At 45.9% G+C, this 14,128-nt stretch overlaps 1 long non-coding RNA gene across 1 annotated transcript; it reads left to right on the top strand.

Annotated features, from left to right (window-relative positions):
- The first annotated feature begins 6,434 nt into the window (after positions 1 to 6,434).
- LOC142405816 (uncharacterized) lies at positions 6,435 to 8,702 on the top strand. The gene is made up of 3 exons (XR_012774351.1): positions 6,435 to 6,570; positions 7,961 to 8,189; positions 8,310 to 8,702. It is a non-coding gene; the product is annotated as an uncharacterized LOC142405816 (long non-coding RNA).
- The last annotated feature ends 5,426 nt before the right edge of the window (positions 8,703 to 14,128 follow it).

The raw sequence follows: 14,128 nt of genomic DNA on the forward strand, positions 1-14,128 counted from the left end.
TCACATCTCCCTTTCTTTAAGGGCAGGGCATGCTAGTGACTCAGGGTGATCCTGCGATCGACTAGTACACAACTAGCGTACTCATATCTTTCCTTTCCCTGTGGACGAAAACCAAGCATGGAGGTTGCACAAGTCACGTTCAGGCTGCCCCACCGATTCCTTCCTCTAAAGCTCCCCTGACCCCCCGCGCCAGCCTTGGCCCAGAAACGCAGCTCTGGAGGGATGTAGGATATTCCACCCAAAACAAATCTTTGCCTGGGAGCACCTCTCAGTTGTCCACAACCCACAGACCTTAATGCATGCCACATCTACAGTTTTCCCATTCTCTCTTCCATGCACACCACCATCCGATGCTTCCCCCAAAACAGGCCTCCCACCCACCCTGCTCAGCCCTGTCTTGTCAGAACAACGTACACACGTCAGCCTCTGCACTCAGGCATCCGTGCAGCCAGGTTCGCTACTGCCTCAGGGCCAGCCTCGGCTGCTTTTCCTCCTACCGAGAAAAGGGACAAGTGCTTTACTCCCAGATATTCTCTACTGCTCTGCCCTCGTCCTACTACACTAAAAAATACTGAAACAATATAATAAACTCTTGCTCAAGCAACGTCGGTTACATACTTCATTATTTTAGGGAAAACATTTTGCAGTAGCTAAAGATAGTCCTCGGGTTTTATGTTATTTACTTAAGCGTGTGTTGAGCAATCTAACCTTAGCACAGATAAACACAGTATCCCAGAGAAATTTTAGTGCCATAATCTATCTGCCCTGAGAGAAAGTTGTGCCTCAGCAGCTTCCAGTTAGAAAGCAGTAAAAAAGGAATTTAAAGTGCAGCTGACTATAAATTATGAAGCTGATCCCAGTCTCCCATTTTACAGTAACTTATTTCTATTATTTCTTTTGACTGCAATCATCCCGAAGGTGGGGGGTGAACCAGAACCCTGAACGTAACTGAAATGGATCTATCAGGCCAGTTGCAATGGCTTGGCTTGTGCCATACCTTCTCTCCCCACCGGTCCCAGCCCCAACCCATTTGCTAAGCACAGCGGCAGCCCCGTCGAGCTGAGGCTGCTCCGCGCCATTTGCACTGTTTCATGCAAACTGCACCCGTGTTTAATTCACCCTAGCACCGAGACGCATCAGAAAGGACTCTGCTTACCCTTTCATAACCCAGCAGCACGTCATTCAACACAACTGCTTAGACCATGCCCAGAACCCACCTCTGGGAGACGGATTTTCAGTTTTGTCAAAAACACCCAGAAGCCACTGTTGTCTTTTCTCTCAGAGCCACCACTTCCGTCAGCATCCAAATCAACAGAAGTTTGAGCTGTTCTCTTTCCACTGGATGAAAAACATACCAAGCGCTTTGTGCTACAGCCTTCCTGGCAAGACACAAAACTCTTCAAATTGTACCCATTTTCAGACTGCAACGTCAAACCAGATGTGGGACCAGGTTTACTGTAAAAGTCTCCTTCTGGGCCATGAATCTTCCAGCAAATCTCTAATGCCCGAGCACAATTCGGAGCAATTACTAGAGCTTCACTTGGAAGCCCAGTGAGAGTTATCATTTCACATAATTTTGACATGAGATGACATAATTTTGACATGACATTTGACATGACATAATTTTGACATTGGAAGTCAGTGGATATTTTTTGGTATCTGCTGATGCTTCAAGATAACTTCATTCCCTCAGCAGAGAAATTAACTCAGTGCATAGAAACGAGAGGGAGACCTAAGGCAGACAGTTTGTACCTGGTTTCAATATCTCTATATTTGGAACTCTTTTAATGTAGATTTTTGTTCTGACGGCAAAGGAAAGGGCTTTTTGGACTGTTTGGTGGGGTCAGACCCAAACCCCTGAAACTTAGATCTGTCTGAAACAGAAGTTTTTCAGGAAAACCAAAGGAAGCGATCCCCAAGAGCTCACTGATGCACACTGATGCAAATGCGGACACCCATGAAGTGCAACTCGTGTTTCTTAGGACCAAGTCTCTCTAGTTCCTTCATCTTTATTGCTGTCATTATTCAAGATTTGTACTGGGGATCGCTTTAAATGTATCTACCTAATGTACAGGCCAGGGGGAGAGGCAACAGTTTTTAATGGTGCTGAAAAAAAATATAAGCCAACGATCAATCCTGACGCAAAGGGACTCTGCAGTTGATATTGCCAAGGAGAAGAGGAGAAAGAAGGTGTTAACAGGGTGACAGAATATCTTATCAGAGACCACACTCCGTGGCAGAGCTGGGAAAAGAACCTCAAGCCTTTGGGCTTTCAGTCCGCTGCCTTAACCAGCTCTATCACCTTTGTGAACCCTCCAGCTTACACTGGGGTGGCACATCCACCTCTCCCTGAGCATTTGTCCTGCTTGCAAGCTTCATCACAGGTAAATTTATGCCAAAGCAACTCCTGGAGGAAAAAACAAAAAAAAGACACAAATAAGCCCCAACCAGAGGCTTGCTCTGTTAAGCTTAATTAGCTAAGAAGTGCTCCAGGAGCAGCTCAGGGTCTGCAGTCCCCAGCTCAGAGGGGTGTGGGGCTAAACAGGACTGGCTGCCATGACGGCTGCGTGCCAGAGACAGCAAAAACGGGAAAGGAGCAAGATGCAAAAGTCCTCGAGCCTGCTGCGTCATTTTGTGCAACGTTCGTTTCATGTCATGTTTCATGCAACAACTGCGCTATGTAAAAGCGATTTATGCAAAACATCCTTTTCCTGAGGAACTGGGGCGCAGATACATAGGCAGCTCTGGGGGCTAAAGCTCAGACAAAACTCGATGAGTTTAAACATTACGAGGCACTAATTTCCTCAAAGGGGGCTATAAACATACAGATTCATGGGGCTGTTGGAAGATGACTTGGCGACAGAAGTATCTCTAGAAAAATAGAAAGAGGTGGCCACTGGACTTAGGGAAAATGATTACAGATGACTATAGCAGGGGTACAAGCTACTATTTGGGAGAATAAATGGACGCGTTGGATCAGTGTTGAATACGGAAAGGATTTCTTCTAAAGGTGGAATACCTCTGGAAACAACTTTTGCCAAGCAGCACTGTAGGCTGTACGAGAGTAAAAGAATTAACAGACAGCAAATCGTTCAATAGTGAACCCACTGGCATTTATATGAGGAATCTCTCCGGAAGGAGAAGGTTCCGTGAGCCAAAACTCGCAGTAGCTGATGTTTGTATGTGGATGCAGTCTGAAACGCACCGTAGCTGCCTGAAAGGAGGAGTCTGTTTTCTTTTGGTGTTTGAGCAACTTTGTTGGCATTCTTCAACAACTTAGTGACCATCAGGAAGGACTGCTAAATTTCTTTTTGGGACAAGTAAGCCTGGAACTAATATTCAGCCAAAAATTTTGGAGAATAATAGATTTTACATATGGAAGGACAAGCTGATTTACACGTCCGTTCCAAATAACAAGACACACAGCTGTCACACCCGAAAAGGAGGAGCACCATTCTGGACACACAGCATCAGTCTGTCCAGCTGAGGAAAACGAAGAGCTGGGAATGAAGACCTTGACTTGAAAGAGATGGGAAAACCCAAGTAATTCGTTTGATGCGCTCACCACACTGCAGCAAAAGCATTTGGTTCTTCCCTTTCATCTCAAGTTAACCTTTCATTTCTGGATGAAGGAGGGTCCTCAGATATGTTTCCTTGGATTTACTGTAAGATATCTATTACTTGACTTCACCAGGAGCATTTATCCACATTCCAGGTGGGATTTCCTATTTGAAATTACCACAAATTGTTTACAAACCTATGATGAGACTTCTGAGGACCAGGCAAATGCTCCACCTCTCCACTGACATCCAGTCAATGCTCCACTGGCATCAATCAGCAATCTTCCCAGTGCAGCAGAAATTAATATGAAAAGGCTCATACACTCCTACAAAAAGATGACTGATTTTCACCAGTAAGAGGCATCTTTTGTCAATATGTCACAGCTTGCCCTGAGGATCATGCAGGTTAAGAAAATACTCATACCTCATCAGAATAAGAACTCCAGCCTGCTCAGGTGTGATGTAGTCTAACTAGTTGGATTTTCTAGGGTTTCCAAATACCTGAGGACCCTTTCTGCCTTCTACCTGCCCTGTTCTTTTGGAGGTAACGCGCACCCACAGCACTAATACATAGCTGCAACTCCTGTCTTTGTTAAGGAAGGTTTGTTTCTGGGGGAAGCAGGCTTTCTGAACGCGGCCCACAGAGGCACTGAGGTGCCTGCAAGCTCTGGTTCACTGTCTGAGGAGCTGAAGCTGTGGAAGCTGGAGGAGTCCTTGTTGCTAGAGCTCGGTGTCTGCCCCTGCTTCAGGCACAGCAGCCCAGTGCAGCAGGGTTCACAACCCAGAAAGCTCAGCTAATGCACTCTGCGGCCAGGTTGAAGCTGATACAAGTCACTTTGGTACACTTGGTCATACCTAGAAACGTAGGAGCAGATATGTTAGCCAGGCTGCTGCATCTGCAGAGCTGATAACCTCTGGACCAGGGCAAGGCAGGCAATCCATTTTTGTGGACCTGAACCTGTAGTCCTGATATTGCCACCTTGAAATATATTAGCAGATGCTAGCACCCACGGAGCTAGGAGCTGCAGCCAGCTTGGCTCACGAAGCACAAGGGAAATGCAACTTCAGGAAGGAGACCAGCACGACGGGCTGCTGGCTATTAGTGAGCACAGAGCTTGGTCTGGGTTCTCCTATCTCAGATGCGAAGACCGGTCTTCGGCAAAATCTTCCACAAGCAATTTAACAACCGTGTTTACGTACGTGAGCAGCTGATTAAGTCTGGAAATCAGAAATACTTGACAATGTTAAAATTGTGTTATGGGCGGAAAAAGCTAGGACTAACAAACAGACAGTTTAGATAAAGATAAAAATGTAAACAGCGCTTGCTTCGTAAGGTGATTGGTTGCTTATCCCCTTCGGAGCAGAATAGACCTGGGGACAGATTGAGAGGGTTCTTTGTAGTTGTGGAGCAAACAGAAATTAATAAATTTACCTTTTGTACTCCCTTCCCCCAGGAAGGGCTCCAGCAGGTACCCCACTCTGAAGTCATGTGCACTGAGACCAAGAAGCTGAAGTGCAACAGATAAGCCTTTCCCTCTTCCTCACCTCTCCTTCCTTTGCTAACTCCAGCTTTCTTGCTGGTGGCCCGTCAGTCCCCGCTGCTTCCCACTCCCTCCCTGCCCACTGCTGTTGACCTCAGGGGTCTGGCTCGATTTTCCCACTCACTGAAAGAGCTCTTTGGATCTTGTCTTGACTAACAAATTTCTCAAATTTCCTTTTGACTCACACCACCGCTTTATCTCTTTCTATCCATACCACCCTCTCTCCCCTTTCATCCATGCTTCATCATGCAGTGAGGGGAGTTTAGAGACTCCTCAGTACTGACCAGTATGGAGAGATCAGTTACTCAGCACTGTTTGCATGACAGACATCAGTGCCTTTCTCCTGAGTTAATCAGATTTTCCCCTGCCTGCTTGGTGAGGCTGGCAGAAGGGCAGCATGGTTGAACAGCCTCTGCTTGACAGCTCGTTCCCTCCAGGCCCTGCAAACAGCCACTGAAAAGCCTGCTATCCACATTGTACTACATCTGTGGTTTCTCTAGAAATTACTAGCACCTGTGGTCAGGACAACCAGAACATGTGAAGCAATATCTCAGAGGACACAAGAGCTTCCCTCATGCTCCCTCCTCCATTAGATGTTCTTTGCTTTATGACCGACGGGAATTTTGGCATTGAAGAAAGGGGTTGTTCACCTAATTAATTGTACTTTCCCACTGTGGGTTTAGACAAATGGCCAGGCCTTGTCCCAGCTCCATGCCAATGAAGGGTTGCACACCAAACCTCCATCACTCCCGATCCCCACCTGCATGGGAAGGAAACCTCCATCTGCAGCAACCCCAGTATCCCTTAACTCCATTTTTTTAAAGCAACTCGGGCTCTTGGTTTCTTAATCGTTTGTGATAACAAGAGCGAGGGTCCTGAAGCACCAAGGCACTTCTTATTGCCCATGACCATAATCCACGGAGGTGCTGAGCTGTGGGAGCCAGCAGCCGTCTCACCATGCACGGCACCACTGGCCTGCGGCATGGAAAGCTCAAAGCCTGCAATCTGACTTTCCAGAGCTACAAAGCTCTTTTTTAGCACCGAAGCAAGGTTAGAAATATCCTCAGGAACTGGGACTGCCAAGTAAATCATCATAATAAAATGAAATTATTACTCAGGATAGCTCCCCTGAATCTGGTGCCTAAAAGACAGCCACAGACAACCACAGAGCTCTCCCCATGGGCTCTCTTATTCAAGGAGCACTCAGCCTGAGCATCTGAGAGATCCTGTCAAAAAAACAGAGTTTGCCAAGCAGAGAGGAAATGACTAAAACCGGAAGAAAAATATCTGTGGTTTTTCTCTTTTACAAGAAAGAGGGGAGACGGAGTAAAAATGTACTACAACCAAGCTTTCTCTAACAAACCAATGGGCAGATGTGGTTTCCTCAGGCTACGTTAACCTTACAGAGGATGCAAGAAACCTGATGAGAAGGGCTGGTGGAAGGCATTAGGAGCGGCGTCCCTGGCAAGGTAAGTGCCGCCCGGCAAAACCCCCTCCGCTGGCATTTCAGAGAGGTGCTGCTGTCTAATAGCTGAGCCTAAACCTACAAGTTTAGAAACAATCTGGTCCCTCTTCATTTAGATACGGAGCAACCTTCTTGAGTTTTTGAACAATCCTACCAATTAATTTGAACGTTGCTTGTTAAAGGCGAAATTATTTGTTGTTTCACCCTCACGGGTTTGTTTTTTTTTTGAAATAATATTTTCTGGGTGACGACTGACCATTGCAATTTACCTCCTCCGACTATTTGGATGCTGGCGAGTTCTTTAACGAAGACGCGTTTCATGAGAAATCAGAAGAGTCCTGCCTCATTTCCAAAGGCAAATCAGGAAGTTGGCTGGCAGCAGCGAGCTTATTTGCAGGGTTACCACTCCTGTTCAAGAAGGGGCCAAAACCCATGCACCTGCTCTTTGCCAAGAGGAAACACATTATAAACTCTTCTGGAGAAAGTCCATCCTTACTCTAAGCTATGCGTTACCAAACAGATTGTCAGCTCTTAATCATGTCATTGATTGTATTTGTCAGACAGGAAGTTTCTCATTTCCTTTTCAGTGTTGAATATACAGTAAAGCCTGCTTCAGTCAGTCTTGGATGCATCAGGACATACTGGTAGTTCTCTAAACAGAGGTTTAGGATGTGAGAAAGCTCAAAGATAATTTAAAAATAGAGTTTTAAAGACAAAAGAGATCATTCTTTGCAAGTGCAGATTTCACCACAGGTGAGCCTAGGTCATTCCTCTTCATTCCTAGACTTTCTAGCCTGTAGATTTTCACGTGGTTGAATTTTAATCACGATTTTTTTGCTTTATTTAGGCAATTCATAGTGACCGAGAAACATAACGTGATTGCTGCTTTGCTAGTCTGTGGTGTTGGGCAAGGTGTTTCCTATTGCTAGTGGCATTTAAGAAGCAAAAAAATTGGAAAAAAAAAAGCATTTGCAAACTTTATTTGAATAACGACTACAAAGCTGTGTCAGCGGTACATGCCCCTCTCTTTCACTTTCTGCAGCTGTTCACAACTGATCTGTGATTGTACAGAGACCAAGTACAAATACTCGGGAAACATTACATGGTGTCCTGCACCAGGCAGTCCAGCCTCTTTGATACACACCATTCAGGGTGTGATAGGATATGACAATAGGATATGATTTGGGTCACATTGTGTATTGTAAGCAGAAAATGAATCACTCCGTCCTCTTTTGGCCTATGTGAGGGAATCATATCCTGGGCTAAAAGATATGCTTGGACAAAATGCTTGTAGAGTAAATTCAGCTAAGTAATTTGCAACAGCTTGTGAATTTTTAAAGAGGGACTATTGCTTCTACTGCACTAAACAGTTCCCTTGTACTTCTCTTTTTGAGACCTGTCCATACGCAGCCAGGAGGACAAGGAAAGGCTGGAGACACCCGTGTAGTGGCCAAACCTCACTAAAAGCAACCCTCAACAACCTCGCTGTAGGTTGCTGAAGTCCACATCTACCAGCTGCAGATACGGCAGCCCTCTCTAAACCAGGAAATAACAGAGAGAAAATCCAGCTCGGTGCTGAGGCTTCCTCTGAAGCAACGTTGCTTCACAGGGTCAGTTAAAAAAGTAATCTATGCTGGTAAAAGCATCATATAAACAGCAGGCAAAGCTTGACCAAGGATGGGCATGGGAGTGTTGTGCTGAGGCGAAGCGTCTGGAACATGAAATTTTTTGTCTGCTTCTCAGGAAAACAAAACAAGGCTGATAATAGCAACTTGTGTTTCATCAGACAAGCCACACTGCCTCTTGGAAAGAGCTTTGACTCTCCTTCAGAACCAGGGGCCCACTGTGGCTTAGAGGGCTAGCCTGCCCCTGATAGCAGAGGTAAACGAACGTGTTGGGACCAAGCATTGAAGGCTGGTGAAACACAGCGCCTTGCAGCAGGAGCATTCAAAATCCAGGCCTGTGACAGAGGAGGTGAGAGGGGTGCAAATAGGGAAGGAGGAATCTGGTGTTTCAAGGGGGAAGGGGAATGAGGAAGGGTGAAGTAGTTTGGGGAAGGTATGGCATTCTCCGTCACCCTCTTAACAGTCCCCATGAACTCCTCCTGCTCGTCATCCTGCCTACCCTTTCCCCAAAAGTGCATTTTCTCCTTACCACTACACCATGCATTTTGATCTGCATGGTTTCCCACGGAGAAGCACAAACTTGAAGGGGCTATCACATAAAAATGAAACTGATTGCTGCACTAGCACCCTCCTAAAGCACTAAACTATGTATCTAGCCTATCCCCCTAAGTCCAAACTTAAGGGCTTTCTCTGCTCCTGGAGAGTTTTCCCCCAGTAATCAAGGTGGGCTAATTGATATTTAAGATGATCCCATAACTACTCAGAATATCTTTGATTGTAGGTTACAGGTTGGTTTTTTAAAAACAAAATAATTTTCATTAGGTTTCTCTCACCTAAATTTGCTCTTTCAGAGCAAAGCATTCTCTGAGTGCTCTACCATACAAGCTTAGTGGCAGGCATTTTATCAGAAGCAGCATATTTTAAGCAAATACTGACATTTTAAAGAAATTTTGAAGTTGTACTTTCAAGAATCGAAACTGGAAACTATTGTTATTCCCACTCAGTGGAAAAACAATTTGAATTAATCAAATACTAGCCAAAGAGTATATCATGAATATCAAATACTTAAAACACTCCCAACAGTGTCGGAGGGGCAGCCTGAAAAGCAGAGACAGTTCTCTCTCTGTAAGTGGTATAAAAGTGGTATAATATATGCCTTTACTTGGTTTGAAGCATGTAGTTGGCTGTGCTCAGACCCTCTAACATCCCATCTGAGACCAAACCAACAGTTCTTCTCTGTCAGCAGTAAAAAAAAAAAAAAAAAAAAAAGAGATCTAAAACAGATTCCCAGAAGATTTAGGCAGGCCGGCATATTATAGGGCAAAAATTAATCATCTTCAATTAATCTTTGCGATCCCTCTGATTTAAAACTCAGTGGTTGCATCTACATGGCAGGCCAGACAAAAAAAAAGCTGTAAGTGCAACATGCCCCATAACTGATCCACCCTGTATTCTTGTTGGAGAGACTCTCAAGATACTGCATAGACATCTTCCCTGAGGCAAGGAGCACGCAGGGATCACATGCAGATGTGTGTTCGTGTTCTTCCGTCCGTCCAACTACTGATCAAGGTCCTCCTGTCCTGTGCCTGAACTGCACTGGGCTCCCTGCCCGAAAGGGCATCCAAACACGTACCCGTTGCATCTTCTACTTAGCTTTCATAGAAAGCCTAATCTTGGTTTCTGGACCTTACCTGTCGTTATGGAAATGACTGCAGTATCCATGTGTTCAGCATGAGCAGGGCAAGCTCCAAAGGATTTTGTGGCTCTTAGGGATGCTTAAACCAGCGCTGGTCTAAGCTCTGTGACATTTTCCCCTCCTCTAAGGCAGCTTCTAAACCTGTTGGCTTCCTCCCGCTGGTTGTCTGCTGCTGGAGAGGGACCGAAGGGCCTGGTACAGGAACTTGGCCGTAGGGGAGTAGGTGGCCATGAAGCACCCACATCCCTATCCCCTCCTTTGCCCCTAGGCCACAAGGGAACAAATCCGCTTTCCCTAACACTTCACCTCCCTCCGAGTAATGGTTTGTTCCACCGGTGCCATTTCTATCTGAGTAGATGAACTCATTTGCCAGTACAACATCTCCAAATGTCTCATGCAGGACTCCTCAGCAGGACTTTATTTTGCCTTATATTACTCTCTTGTATGGCTTTATAAAAGTAAGACACCCTAAAGTGCAACTATAGCACTGATTGCTTCTACTCACCTTCCTGATTCAAAGTGGTACGAAAAAGATTTTCATTTTCTAAGCTGCAACCAAACAGACCACTGTTGAAGAAAAAGGAAAGAAAATGCCCAAGCAGGTTTTCTACCACAATAATTGGTGAGTTTTGACCCGTGCAGCCTGGTTCAAATATCGGACAAGCACTCTTGTGAGCTGCACACCCTCAACGCTGTGCTGAACTCTTCTTTTGAGCATAAGTACTCAGGGTAAGAAGCATCACCGACAATGAACTATCCCGCATGTATTTCCTAGGAGGAGCTGTGCTTCAGAAAGCCCCTCTGAAAAATCAAACTTCCTCCTTCCTCTAGCACTAACAGTTTGATGCTGATAGACGCAAGTAGCAAATTATGCTGTTCCCACACTAATTAAATGGCAAATTAAAGGTGGCACAGAGCTAGCACTCATGTCGCTCTGTGTCCAGGCCCCACAAAAACATCCCTCTTAACCCAGGACGCCTTGATCCGAGGTGAGGGAGGAGGAGGAGGAGATTTTACGGTCATTTAAGCCCCCGCGCAGGTACGCAGCTCGCTTTGCAGCCCAGCTAGGGACGTGGCCTGCTTCAACGGAGATGAGAAAAGGGCTCCTTTTTTGCCTTTAGCGAGACAGACACTCTTCAATTTGCTTTATGGCTACAGATGATATAGCTGTCTAGAGGCACTCTAGTGAGGAGAAGCGAGGAGAAGAGCCAGCGTGGGGGTGGAGAGCTGCAGCTCTGCCCCTCCATTTGATGTGGTCTCTTTTAAAGGTCACCCACTGGGACCTGACATCAGTCAAACTATTTTTGTAAAAACAACAGTGATCCCAATGAAGATTTATATAATACATTTGTGCTATAGCTCTTGGTTCCTTTTTCTTAAATTACTTAGAGCAATATAATAACTTTTGCAGGCATATCATAGGAGACTGCCAACATTTCAAACATTTCCTTGATGTAGGATGATGACAATTGAAAGGAATGTGAATTTTATCCAGCCGTCAGTAAGGTTTTGTTTTCCTTAATCCCTGAGACTAAATCATTGGATAGTTTTTAGCCTCCAAACTAAATCTTAATTGAGACTTGCTGTCATTTAGGTTACCAGACGACTCTTCCAACCAAAGCACCGAGGGGCCTTTGGGGAAGGACTGGGACAGGGACCCTTAGCACTTCTCATTGCTGTGAGCTGGTTGTGCAAGAGAGCTCTACTTAGGAAAAAGCAATCAAAGTTTCTTCTCGGTATTAAAGGTTCTTTGTTTGAAGTACTCTCCTAGTCAAACCTGTGAACAGTGTAACCCAGCCAAGCTTCCCACAGACTGGAAATAAAACCGGTGGTTTGTGTCCCAGGGTGCTGTCATTTTTGCTTTGCGCTGCAGACACATGGGTGATTTTTTCCCCCAGTGTGAGAATTCAGATTATTTCAAGAACTCACTAGCAGTCGGGTTTCATCTGGGTGTCTGCGGAGGTGTTGAGGAAAACAAGCAGTTCAGGTGTGATGGCTGCGTCACTGAAATTAATAGCAAAGATCCTGACACAGGGGAGAACATTAGGGCTATTTTAGTGCCCTTTCTGCTGAACTAATCTGGGATATCTCCAAGCACTCTGGCAGCTATACGGCAACATTTTCCCCAGCAAAATAGGTTAGGTCCCTTTTCAACAGGAGCAGAGGGCAGTTTCTGTGCCCGCTGCCAGCATCAGCCACAGATGCAAGGAGACGGGAGCGGGAACAGCAAGTACAACGCGCTGTTCACCTCCCCGGTGGGAACGAACCCACGCCAACACCAACGGAGCGCAAATGTCCTGCCAAAGGCGGGAGCGAGGCAGGAGGGGGAGAATAGCCTGTCCGCCGTCTCCCTCAGCCCCCCTACGTCTCCACGGCATCCCTCAGGCAACATGAGGGATGGTCTGGAGGTTTTGTTTAATTTGGAGGAAAAGCCTAGAAGCACCAGCAGTTCTCCGCAGCTAGCCTAGGGGAGAAGCACTTAAATGGCAATGCCAGGGCTTAGCTTTAACTAGGATTTCAGCCTCAAGTCTCAGGTAAAAACCAATAATTGAGGCTGACTGTTCAGGTTCTGCTAGCGTTGGTGAAGACAGACAGGCCATGTTTCACCCCGAAACAAGTAGGGAAGAGAGGAAATCCAGGAACCTCTGGAGAGACCTGTTTCTCCCTTTGCAGAAGGACTGCAGATTGCTAGCCTGGGACTGCATGTCTAACTTTCTGACAATTAAAATCAGGTCAGAGGCGTCTGGGTTTCTGCACCACGGCTTCTCCCTTTTAAACAGCGAGTGTAACTCATTCCTCCTTCGCAAGGGAGTCACAAGCTTCAATGCACACAGTGCACTACCAAGTGCCGAAAAGAAAATAAGAAAGCCTGTACACAACCAGCCTGAGCACCTCTGCACTTCATGGATTTCATTCCAAACGGCACAAGGATCTCCCGGAAATATAATTAACTGTTCTTTTTATTTGAGCTGTCGAGAGTTGCCACATCAGATTCTTTCTTCTATTTTGTATCAGGATTCAGCTGAATAATGAATCCCCGTGAGCATTTTGTTTCAGGGAAGTATTCCCAATAAATACCAATGGACTTTTGATTTTTTTGAAGCTATTCTAAATGCATGGCCTAACGATAATAATGAGCGACTGCTACTTCTTAGCACAGCTCTCAATCACTACATAACTTCTGCCAAAATCCTACTAATCAAATAGTACAGGTTGGGGAGCGACTGACTGCTGCAAGGGATGTGGGAGCCCTGGCAGAGAGTCAGCTACGTGTGTGCCAGCAGTGCACACCAGCAGCAATGAAAGCTAGCAGAGCACTGGGCTGCACCAGCAGGAGCACGGCCAGCAGATATGGGGAAGTGGTTATTCCCCTTCGCTCTGTCCTCATTAGAGCACATCTAGACACTGTGTCCAGTTTCACACCCCCCAGCACAGGAAAGACACCCGTAGCCTAGAGTGAGTTCAGTGTATGAACTCGGTCACGGTCACGGCTGGAGCACCTAACCTGTGAAGAGAGGCTGAGGGACCAGGGCTCATTCAGCCTGGAAAAGTGATGGCTTTGGGGTGATCCATCAGCAGCCCTACAGTACCTACGAGAAGGTTACCATGAAGAGTGAGCTATGCTCTTCAGAGGTGCATGGTGGGAGGACGAGACACAAAGGTTGTACGTCGAACCAGGGGAGTTTCTGACTTCATGTGAGGAAAGTAATTTTCCCCATGAGGACAGCCAAGCAGCAGAGCAGGTTGCCCAGAGAGACCATGAAGTCTCCCATCCTTGGAGGTTTTCAAGACCAACTGGACAAAGCCCCGAGTGACCTGGGCTGATCCCATGGCTGGCCCTGCTTTGACCAGGAGGTTGGGCTAGGAGAGCTCAAGAGGTCCCTTTCCTACCTGAATTATTCCAAGATTCTCGTACTGTAAACTATCATTTGTCATTAAAGGTATAGAAACATTGTCAGTCATCAGTGGATGCTCTTGAGAGCACACAGGACAGTTAAACTATAATAACCTGTGGGCCTTCTCTCCAATAGCATCATATTCATTTAGTTAAAGATCTTCTGAGGCAAGAACTCAAAGGTTATCTTCATTATAACTACGTGACTGGTCATGACTAAACGCTGATCTGCCAAGACCTGCTCTGGAGCCAAGTGAAGTAACTGGAAAGTTTGAGGGTAACCATCATCTGACTTGAGATGTAGATATCCAAACCTGAACTCATTATTGGCAACTGAATTACTCTC

Source organism: Mycteria americana, chromosome 2 (genome assembly GCF_035582795.1).
Source record: "Mycteria americana isolate JAX WOST 10 ecotype Jacksonville Zoo and Gardens chromosome 2, USCA_MyAme_1.0, whole genome shotgun sequence".
In the NCBI taxonomy this organism is placed as follows: Eukaryota; Metazoa; Chordata; class Aves; order Ciconiiformes; family Ciconiidae; genus Mycteria; species Mycteria americana.